The sequence below is a fragment of the Protopterus annectens genome, chromosome 4.part0 (assembly GCF_019279795.1).
Source record: "Protopterus annectens isolate FY-2018-M chromosome 4.part0, PAN1.0, whole genome shotgun sequence".
In the NCBI taxonomy this organism is placed as follows: Eukaryota; Metazoa; Chordata; order Ceratodontiformes; family Protopteridae; genus Protopterus; species Protopterus annectens.
Window position 1 is genome coordinate 1,092,091,733 of NC_056733.1, and position 12,448 is coordinate 1,092,104,180.

Below are 12,448 nucleotides of genomic sequence, written 5' to 3' on the forward strand. Positions count from 1 at the left end.
CCTCAGGCCTTTCTGGTGTCACTGGACCTCAAGGATGCTTATCTCCATATTCCGATCCATCCTTTTTTCAAGAGATTTTTGCATTTCTCTGTTGCTTCCTGGCATTTTCAGTTCTGTGCTTTGCCCTTTGGCCTTTCTACTGCCCCAAGGGTGTTCACCAAATGCCTCACTCCTGTGATTGCCTTTTGCAGGCTTCAAGGGTTCCAAATCTTTCCTTTTACGATTTCTCTTCTTCAGAGCATGGGGTTCACAATAAACTTCAACAAGTCTTCCCTGACTCCTTCTCAGGATTGTATCTTTTTGGGTTGCAGGCTTTAAACGTTGGCAATGCTGGCATCCCTGCCTCCTCCAAAGGCACTAACTCTCATTTATTTCTTTCAAACTCTTCTTCTCCTGTTCTTCATTTCAGCCAGGGAGTTTCTGAGAGCTCTGGAGTTCATGTCTTCCACCATTCCAATGCTTCCGGTGGCCAGATTCCACATGAGGAAGTCCCAGTGTTTTTGAAGTTGGTGTGGCTTCAGCATGCGCATCCTCTAGACTTTCCTGTTACTCTTCTCCCGTGTCTCAAGGAGAAACTTCTTTGGTGGATTCAGCAGTTGTCTCGGAATCCAGGGCTCCCTTTTCAGCCTCCGCTTCCCTCTCAGGATCTGTTCACAGATGCTTCAGATATGGCAGAAGGAGCACATCAACATCAAAGAGATGAGGGCTCTTATGCTGGCTCTTCAGGCCTTTCATCCTTTCTTCTCTGCAGGGCCTTTCAAGGTATTCACAGCCAATACCACAGTCATATGGTATATCAACAAACAAGGGGGGGTACAAGAGCCTACCATCTTTGCCAGCTGACACTTCTGGTATGGGATCTGGCTATCCAATATCGTGTGACCCTTCGGGCAGTTTACATTCCTTCAGAGCGGAACATTGTGGCAGACAATCTGAACAGATACTTCACTCAATCCTAGGAATGGATGCTTCACAGGGATGTGTTTCTGGACATTGTTGACCAGTGCGGTATTCCTCAAGTAGCTCTCTCTGCTTCCCCTCTGAACAGACAACTTCCTCTGTTTTGTGCCAGAGTCCCAGGTCCTCTGGTATGGAAGGTGGATGCCCTCTCATTTTCTTAGAAGGGTATGTTTCTTTATGCATTCCCTCCCTTCCTCTCTTTCTGAGAGTCCTGTTCAAGATTCAACAGGATGCTCCCAAAATATTGTTGGTGACTCCCTTTTGGCCACAACAGTACTGGTTCCCTCTACTTCTACATCTAGTCAGGGGCAATCATCACAAGTTACCTCACAGAGTGGATCTCCTCACATGAGACGAGGGGTCTCTCATTCATCGCCACCTGTCTACATTTCAGCTGACAAGGTAGGTGATGAGGTTTTGATTCCTCCTAGACACGTTTTTTCTGAGGAAGTGCTGCAAGTCCTGCAGGAGGCTAGGAAGCCTACTACTACGAAATCCTACTTATCTAAATGGAAGAGGTTTTCTATTTGGTGTCTTTCTCGTGATCTAGACCCATTTTCTGTGGATGTTCCTTTGGTTCTTTCTTATTTGTGTAAGTTGCTCAATGCTGGTTTGGCCTATTCTTCTATTAAGGCTCACTTATCAACACTTTCTGCTTGTCTGCCTTTAACTTTAACTGTTAGCTTCTAGGTTTGAGGCTCAGCAATTTTTTAAAGGCATCCTTAATATTAGACCTCCCAGGAAGCCTGTTACTTCTCCCTGGGATCTTAATTTTGTTCTGGAAAAATTGACTCAGGCTCCTTTTGAACCTGCTGTTTCAGCTTCCTTGCAACATTGTTCTTGGAAGACAGTTCTTTTGTTAGCTCTTACTTCTGCCAGACGGGTGTCAGAGTTGCAAGCCCTTATGGCTTGTCCACCTTTTTTGATATTTCATGAGGACAGGGTGTCCTTGCATACTAATCCTTCTTTAATGCCCAAGGTGGATAATGAGTTGTCACTTAATCAGTCTATTAATTTGCCTACTTTTTTCCCCTCTCCGCAATCTGACAGTGAGAGGGTGCTGCATATCTTACATGTGCATAGACAGCTCAGATTTTATTTGTATAAAACTAAAGCTATCAGAAAGTCTGACCAGTTATTTGTTGCCTTTATCCTAGGTCTTTAGGTTTGGCTGTTTCCAAATAAACTATTTCCACTTGGATTTCAAAGGCTATTTCCTTTTGTTACACTTTTCATGGCGAGAGCCTTCCTTCTTCTGTAAAGGCTCATTGGACTACAGCTGTGGCTTCTTCTGGTGCTTTTTCCAAAGGCTTAGATGCTAATTCTGTTCTTGAAGCTGCTACCTGGCCTTCTGTAATACCTTTACCAAACATTACCAGTTGGATGGTATCTCCAGAGCTGGTGTTGCTGCTGCCCTGCTACCTGGCCTTCTGTGATACCTTTACCAAACATTACCAGTTGATGGTATCTCCAGAGCTGGTGTTGCTGCTGCCCTGCTACCTGGCCTTCTGTGATACCTTTACCAAACATTACCAGTTGGATGGTATCTCCAGGGCTCGAGCTGGTTTCCTGCTGCCATTCTTCGTGGCTTCTTAAAAGGCTCTGCGGCTTCCTCCTCCCAGGTTTCTTCTTGACCTTTGGCCTCTTCCATTAGTAAGGAATACTGCAGCGGTGAATGTAAGGACATAGTACAGGTGTGTAAAATATTACCATAATGGTAGATGCCCTTGCCTTCACCGCTGCAGTATTCTCTCTCTCCCTCCACCCCCCTGGTCTTTTTTCCCTTCCTGGATGTGCAGATTCTCCTTGGTTTTCCTTGGACTGCTGTTCCTACTGGTGCAATCTGTTTTGAGGATGGTACGCCTGAATGTCACCTTTATGCCCTACCTTACACAAGGAGTGCGCAGGTGATGTTCAGCGTACCTTAAAGCAACAGTAGACTTTTGTAAACTGGCAGATTACGGACAGAGGGCTTCACTGCAGGGAATCCATAAGTAAGGAATAATTCAGCGGTGAAGGCAAGGACATCTACTGTTATGGTAAGATTTTACACAACTGTACTTTATTGTGACTGAAAATTCCTTGCTACAAGTTAAGTGAACATCAGGCTATGGCAAGGGTGCAGCCAGGCATACTCTTCCTACTCAAGTGACTATATTTTTTGGAGCAACTCAAGGAAACATTATAGACTACAGCAGCAAGAGGGAGTCTAGGAATGTTATCAATGGCTCACATTTACACATAATGTGTTCAGATGTAACGTTAACTGGAAAGGCTACTTTGGGGGCTTTAAACCAGTTTGAAAAGACTATAAATATTGTTTACCAATGCAATATATCTATAGATGTGTGTACCTACACGGTTACACCTCACATCTTCTGAGCATTAAAAATGGCATCTCTTGCCTTTAAAGTTTATTGCACACAGCTAGAATGAGGAGCGCGTTATTGTTAAAGCAATGTCTATTATTAAAGCAAAGTGGCGACCCTTAACGGGGAAAAGCCAAAAAAGGTCTTCAGACACTGTAGCTCATAAGGAAAGACTTTGCCTAGGTTTCACTTGTTCTTGTTTTCAGCTTTTCTTCCGGGGCCTCCGATAGAAACTGGCATTTCAGTTCCCCGATGAACCTTTCCTGTTAACAAACCCCAATAAATAAAGTCATATTCATGCTAAGTATGTTTCATTTTATTAAGAAAAGCAATACACCTGGGAAGAGTAAAACCGTAATTTGAAGGTAGAACTCACTGTTATTGTTATGACTACGTCACATAATTTGACAGGTTTAGTCTACAATGAAACAAACTACTAAATAATAATTTATCTGCGCGGCTAGAACGCTTAAGACCAAGAAACACCTGTGCAACAGCGATTTTGTGCGCCGTGATCACCTCCTGCTGTGCAGAGACGGTAGTGCATGTACGGTACATTAGATATCGTGGCACTAAGCGCTGATTGCTGTTCACTTTTGAGTCGAATTCCTGGTGGCAGCAATGTACCTCTAAACCTCTAAGAACATGAAATCTGGACCAAGCCGTAAATATTGCGGGGTAAATGAAAAAAAATCGAGTCACTTTTTAAATATTGCTCTTGTTTTGTATTAATACGAATTTTTTGAAGGGTAAGAAGTCAATAACTCAAACGCCGGCCATTATTTTCTGACTTTAGTCCTCGATATTTTGCCTATGATTTACCAGAAATATGAGGCAAAAATCTGGACATTCTGCAAAAATATGTACGGTTGAGAGGTATAGCAGCAATGATGAATATTCAGTATTATTAAGGCTCCCTCAAAGTCACATAATTTTATAAAGTGCTTTCCCTGTACATATTATGCACAGGTATAAAACGGTGTTCGCCCCTCTGACAGTAGAAGGAATCCCACTGACAAACTGCAACCTCACGGTCTTTGTGCTTTTACCTTCTTGATACTGGCAGTGCCATAGCAGCTCTGAATTTCCACAGCCGCGCAATAATGTAAAAAGACAGCGCAGTACCCAGAAAACAAACACACCCATGCAGCTCCGAAATGTATTAAGAAACTTCCCAGATCATATAATAAATAAAACAAGTCCAACTCCTTATTTAGTCAAACATTATCTTAAACCAATACTATAAACTCTTTACTCTGTTTAAAAAGCATAGGGCAGCGCCCGCGGTTTAAACTCCTGAGAGTGATTTCAAATGTTTTCGAAGTAACCGCTAGGCTATAGGCCTACGCCGAAAGTTAAGCTGTAAAAAGTAAGTTACAAGAGATGCATTGCTTCGTCACAGTTTCGTCATTTGTTTGTTTAGCATTTAAATTGGCAACAGATAAAATATATTAGGAGATACTTTAGCAGAAATACAGTAGAACAAAAATCATACCTCGGTTTCAACTGTACAGATTTTCACAGAATGTTCAGACTTTTGTCTCATATGTTTGGTCTGATCCTCATAAAAATAGTTTTTTTTGACAAATCAATGGGATGATGCAAGCATTAAAGTCACGAAATAACGACGTGCATTTGAATTTCAAACTTCATATCCTTCAGAAAATGCATGCTTACAAAAGTCCTGATATTCTAGCAACTTTCTAAGTGTAGCAATGTTTAAAACGTGTCCCTATTTTGGGGCCTTTGTTCACCCATTTCTTCAGGCTTTGTCCAGATTTCTTGCGATAAAAGGTTGCCAGCTATGGTCGGTACTGTACTAACATTTTCACTCCATTTTATGTTTCTAACCTCCTTTCAAAAGCATGCTGTCCATATTCCTAACAGATAATTACACTTTCTTACATTATGGTTACTGAGGTGTAGGTGCGTTTACAAATACCCATATGTGTACTTACAAGTATGGCAGTACTTGCCAAATGTCACAATAAAAATAAAATAGGTGTTTATATTGTTGATTCAGTGACCTAACCAGCTCAGAGTCCCAATTATTAATGGATTTAAGTATGATCTGCCCCTCCAAGTAAGTGCAAACAGTTAATCCTTATGTACCATCCACAACTAGTGTGAATCGGGTGCAGAAAAGGTTCCTTAGCATACCTCTCGACTGTCCCTGATTTTCAAGGATATCCCTGATTTTTCCTTAAATTTTTGCTTTGTCCCTCGTAATCCCCCTTCAGCTGGTGATCTGGGGAGAAATGGTGTTGAATTGCACTTACTAAATAATAACAATATTACAGTTATAGACTGCTTTTCTACAGAAAATGAACATTAATTCTTATTCTCTTATTCTGTCAGCATCTCAAGTTAAATATAAAAAAAAATGTTCCCAATTATTTCTGGGTTTGTCCTATTTTGGAGCTAAGATGCTTAAACTGTGCCAATTCGCTTAAACTAGAAAACAAAAAGAACTCTGTTGGTTCTCTGGTACAGAGCAAAGGGTGTGGCACAGGTAACCCAGATTTAGTAGTCGACCCAGCCTGTGAGGCGTCAGCTGGGCAGTTGGGATAGAGAGGTATTTGCTGCTTCTCCTATTCTGGGCTGGGGAGGAATACTGTGCCTGAACTGTAGCCCTTACTGAAGGCAGAGGACTCAACCCTCACGCAAAAACCAGAGAGAATGCACCATAATCATATATCGCTAAAGATCCCCAGTGGATTTCACTGCAGACTAGGCATGGGATGGCACTGTGACTAGGCATGGGGTGGGACTATGGATAATGCATAAAAATGCTTTCCACTGCTTTCAGAATGACATTGTGCACGGTTGTCCTGGTCTTTCTATCCACACTCCAAATCTTCCACAAACAGACCCCTGCAGGAAGCTCCACCCCTCCCTGCCTGTGGGGAACTGTTACAGGACAGGCTAGACAAGTGCCAGGTGTTGGCTGTGGATATAACTGAGGTGGGGGCTCTGGAACACTGCAAATGGCAATAGTGAGAGCAATCAAAAAATTGTTAAAAGAAAAATAAAGCTATTTCCATACCGAGCTTAAGGAGTCAAACACCCACAGCTAACAGGAATTCTACTTACTGAGCATGTGTATCAGTCTGCATGCCAGCTGTAAACATTTATGTGTGGCAAAGTATTTTTTTAGAATCATTCTTTAGCAAACATAGTTGCATTTTTGAGGTTTACTAGCTGCAAAGGCATCTGAATATTTAAATTGTTTAATATATATTTTTTGTGCTTAGTAGCTCTCCGCTGGTCAAATATTTCCTAATTAAGTCCCATAACTTGCTGACATAAGACCATACAAGACACCAGCCGATATCTTTGCATGCTTCCTGCTTTTCTTCTTTTCTTTTGTCAGGTATTCATTTCTAACATATCTGTTATTGCAGAGCTTAGGAAAGGAGGGATAGTACTTCTTCAAGGCATGTGGCACATTGCTTACTTAACCCATAGTTGCTTTGCAGGGCCAACTAAGAAGCAATGTCTGGTTAAGTGACTTGGCTGCTAATCAGTCTCAGGTCACCCAGGTTACAGACAGAGTTTTATCCCTTTGCACTACAGAGCTGGCCGCATCTGCTGGACCACTTGGGAGCTCTGTATTCTTAACTGCAGTTGCCCCACATTCCAAAGGCCTTTGGTAAAATGTATGGAGTTAACTTTTGTAAGGACAGTCATTGTAATGAGCACAATAGTTGGAAGAACTGGCCTGCCTGAGCAAAAGTACAATTATAATGGCTGAATTTAGTTCTGAGAAGTTTAAAACTGCATCAGATAAATTACTTCTGCACCCCACCACCCTGCCAGTAATGGGACAAAAGAGAGATTTGTCCAATTGTTATGAAGGCCATGGGTAAACATATTTACCACTGCAGCACAAAAATTTATAATCTACTTTTTGAATATGAAAATGTAATTCATACAACAATAAAGACAACACCATGCGAGATCCTGGATGAACCTCCTAAAACCTAATCTTCAGAGAGAGTAAAAAATAAACGAATGAATAATGCCACAAGTGTTGAGCAGCATGTGTTAGCACTAGACTGTAGAGATAATGAATAGCGGTTATAACCAAATGTCATTTTAACTGAATCTCTGATGTAGAATTTTCATGTCCAAATGCCATTAGAAGCGATTCTCTCATGCACAATGTTCATTTCCAAATGCTTTTAGAACAGATTCTGGGATGCACAGCTTTGATGTAGGAGGCAGTGCCCAGAGCTGGCATATAGCACAGATGCGGGATGTAGTCTGCAGATATGCTGTGAGATCATCTTCCTGTCTCAGAACTTCCAGAGGCAGAGAAGACAAGGATCCAATATAGTTAGTACACTTCAGTGGTTATAACTTAGTAGTTCAGATAAGGTAAACTTAGATACTTTAGGCATTAATGAAGGATTAGCTCATAAAGAAACCTAGCTTCTTGGAAAATGAGATGAGGTTGACCTGTCATAAGAGCCTGCAACTCAGTTACCCTGTTGTGGACATTAGAACAATAAGTAAGACTGTCTTCCATGCCAGTAATATCAGGTTGGCCTGATGACCTGGTTCAGATGAAGCTGGAGTTAGTTTTTCTAACACAAATTAAGATTCCAAGTAGGAACCACCTGTTTTCTAGGAGGCGTCATATGCAACAACCTTTTAAAAAACATTTTGACATGAGACTGCATTGAAATCGGGGGTCCATGAGCAGAAATGGCCAACATATGTACCTTGATTGAGGTATAAGACTAGTTCCATAGGACAGTAACTAGTACAAAAAATGCAGAACCAGAGAAACCCTAGCCCTGAATAGATGCTTGTTCTTTTCTAGGCATCATCTAAAAACACTCTTCCATTTGCTAATATATGATTTTCTAGAAAGAGGTTTTCTTGCCTCAGTTAATACCTGCAGCACATCCTCACAAAAAAGTATTAAAATTCTTATCATCCAGGCAGTCAGCCATAGTTGTTTAGGGTCAGGATGCATCTAACACCTTTGGTCTTGTGTGAGTAAATCCAATCTGTGGGGAACCTTGTCTAACTTGCCCCCAGCCATTTCCAGAAGAAGGGAGAATCAGCATTACATTGGTCAGATGGCAAGCACCACAATGATCTTTTGGGGATTCCGTCTGAATCTTCAGAATTACCCTGGATATTAGTGGAATGGGTAGAAAAGCATACAGGAACAATCATGTCCAAGGAAAAGAAAAAACATGTCTTCCAGGCCTTCTGACATACAGTCCAGGAGTGGAATTTTGCCAAATGATTGTTTAGAGGAGAGGCAAAAAGATCTACTTGAGTTGTTTCCCTTGTTTCCATTTGTGAGTGTCTGTCCTTGTCCTGATCAGCTAGTCTGGCACACAGTTTTGTTCAGATGAAATAAAAGATGCTTGTAGATTGAGATTTGTTCTGAAAACCTATATGACAGGCTACTATGGCTATTCTGCATAGAGTGTAAGATCTGTTTCCCCCTTGCCTGTTTATGTACAGCATCACTGATTTATTGTCAGTAAACACTTGTAGAGATCTTGGGGACTACAAATGATCGAGAGAGTCGAGAGATTTAGAAGAGCTAACATCTTTTATACTGATGTATTTTTGGTCTGCCTTTTTCATTTCAAAGATCCTGTACTTTTATTCCCATTGGCACTGCTCCCCAAGAAAGGTCCGAAGCTGCTCCATAATTCAGACAACAACACTCTGAAAGCTTTTTCACCCAAAAAGATTTCACAGTCATGTAAAGTCGAGAAATTCATTGAGGTCTTGGCAACAAATGTTATGATAACAATGGTGTGAAGTTTTGAATCCATGCTGAAAACTCCATATCAAGAGCAGGGCTATGAGTATGTACTCTACATTTTCCTTTTTTAGAGTGGAACACTGGTGATCAAACATAGCATGTAGATGCCTGAATATGAAAATAAGTATTTTGAGGTTTTACAGCTAAACATTATTCCCAAAAGAAGAAGAATCATTTAAGGGCACACATAATCTGATTGTGGCTTCAGGATAGCTTCAGCAAAACATTTCTGAGTTTCGCATCATACACGAGCAACTCCAGGATTAATGGATTTATCTCTCCAGTTATTTTAGTCTGTAGACTGCTCACACATGCTGAGAATGGGAGGGGGGAGGTGCAGGGGCAAGGTGATAGTATATAACTTTTCAAACCAGATTCATGGATTTATGATAGTTTCACAAGCCTGGGAAAGATATGCAGTTGTTCAAAAGGACAAGACAATTCTGCCCCCCCTCCACACACACACACACACACACACACACACAACAGTTTTTTTACTTTGTAAGGGTCCTCATCTAGTGTACTAGTTACAAAAATGTAGTAACAAGTCATTTCTGAAGAAGGCCAGGTCATCTGTACAGAGAGATATAAAGACAGCAGACTTCCAGAAGGTTCAGTTATACTAATGTTCCTGCTTTCTGCATCATCTTTGTCTTGCATCTCTTCCTGCTTTGTTTTGCTTCATCTAACATGAGAAAAAAAAACACTGTGGACTAGATTACACTAAAGTTATTTCCTCACCTTAATAACTAGATCAGCTACCCACCTGCAGGACTTCTCAGATTGAATTAAGCATCCTTATGCTGACCAATGTCTGGATATGCTGTTGGTGGGTTGGCCAGCATGACCTCTACTAAGACTACTGCCACAGGTATAATTGGAACAAAACAAGTGTTAGTCTCCTAGGCTGACCCCCGAGGTAGTACAGTAGTGAGCACCCCTTCTTTTAAAATTCACAGCCAGCTGTCTTGAGCACTAATGTTTCCACAACACACACACACACACACACACACACACACACACACACACACACACACACACACACACACACACACATATTAACACAATTAATTTATTAGACCATTAGACCATCCTGGGGATTCAATAAAATCTGTATAGGCTTACCACGAAGCGTGCATGGAGTTTACATGTTTGCTTGGTGAGCAGCAGTGCTCATTACACATTCATGCCACACACCATGTTGAAGTGTAAATAAGCTAGTTTTGTGACTAGCAACAGTGTTGCCAGCCGAAAAACAGTGTAAAGCAACACGGACTGCAGCAGACTTGTAAACCTGCTCACATACAGGCAAACTAGGTTATTAATAAGGAATTGTACATAGTTTCTTTCATTACATGAAAGTGTATACAGTGCAGAGTATTGTGGAAACCTGTGTCAGGCATACTGAACAAAAGTTGTGTAAATGGTCAGTAAGGCTACACAGACTGCATTATAAATAAACAGGTAGGGAAGTGTTTTGTCTTGAATAGGGACACACAGATGAATTGTAGGAATCGACACAGGGAAAAAGGACAAGTGAAATATGTTATGTACAGCAGATGAGGGCATGTCAGTGACAATTGTAGCATGAACACTAATCATGTATCAACATCATACAGTACGGATCGCACAGTGAATGTATATGTAGAATGTATTGACAACCAGGAAGAGAGCACAATATAAACAAGAAATGATCATCATCAACAATTGGCATAGCTTCTGATGTCAATCCAGAGGGATCTAGTATCTCTCAGCCTGGAATAAGATGATTGATAGACCATGCTGCTTTGCCAGAGATGGTCTGCACCTATGTCCTCTAGGCTCCCAGATACTGGCAAAAGTGCTTTCTTCACCCATAGTGGCTTTTTTAGGCAATGTCACAGCTAAAATAATTCCAACGTTATAAAATCCAATGGAGGCAAACTCAAGGTTCTGTTGCTTAATGCTAGGAGTCTAAACATGAAGCTGCACTTTGGGAATTGCCAATCTGCTAGATGACAGATTCGTCAAAAAAAAAATTTGCACCTCTGTACCCACAGTACATATCTCAAAGCATACCTGACAACAGTCCTCTGCCAAGTATCTGTAGAGATCAGGTCATATCTGTGGTGTCCAAGGCTAGACACATAGCCTCACAGTTACCAGATAATGTCCCAGATTGCTTACTATGAAAATTATTGACAACACCACCCCTAAGCTCCAACCCAGTGTTGGGAGACCTGAAAATACAGGTAAACAACAATCTGAACTTGGACCAACATGTTTTCACAGTGGTAAGGAAAACCTTCTACGTTGTGCACCTCATAAGTAAGGGCATCACTTCCAGGTCTGCAGATGTTACAATACCAATGTACTCAGCTCTCAGCAGAACATTAATAGAGTGCAATGGTCTCTTTTGCATGTCCCTCATCAGACACTTGCAGCAGCTAGAGGGTCCACAGGGGTTTCTCAGCAATGAAATACATGGCCTCCAAAACAATCCAAGACATATATGAATAGACTGAAAGCCCTGTCACTGACTGTACTCTGTATCAAAACTAGCTTCTGAAAAATGATTTGTGCCTGGCCTACAGGGCAGTCTCTGACCCTGCACTGATGGAAATGTTGCATGTCCACAAATGTAATGACCCTGTAGACTTACAAATCACGTAAACCAGAGCTCCACACTGACCCTATTCAAGTGCAACCTAGATAAATGGATGGGAACCCACAAATACATCCTGAGTGTGGCACCCATGTCCCTCATGGACAGAGGTAGTCAGTGTTGACCATACTCTCACTCTGCTCTCACTGAATTACATCCACCTATTAAGCACAATTGTTGCACTTGTGATGAACATGTTAAGGCTTGTAAGGGTTGCAGGACTGATAGCCTAGTAACCTACTATTAAACTATGAAATTATGTCAACAGTTCTCAGCAATGGCCATCAATACATTGGCTCACATCACAGATTGTAATACCTTCTTGTAGCTTTACTGTACATCCACACCTCAATATAGCATATGTCAATGACAACAACATTAACAATTCAAGTGATCATAGGATCATAGGGCACTATTAGTCTGATGACCAAAATCACATGAAATCCTAGACATCATTATAAAATGAAAGTAACAATGCCTATATGTATATCATAGGAGATAGTAAGACTATTGTGCGTATCTGTATATGTGTTGGATTGCAATACATTTTGCCACTGTCCATATGTGATGTGTGCACCACATCATGACAGACTTAGCAGGCACACATGCAGTGGTCTGGGGATGTCTTGCATAGGCTCATGGAAGGGCTGTGCTTCATGATATGTGTATGCATATTTG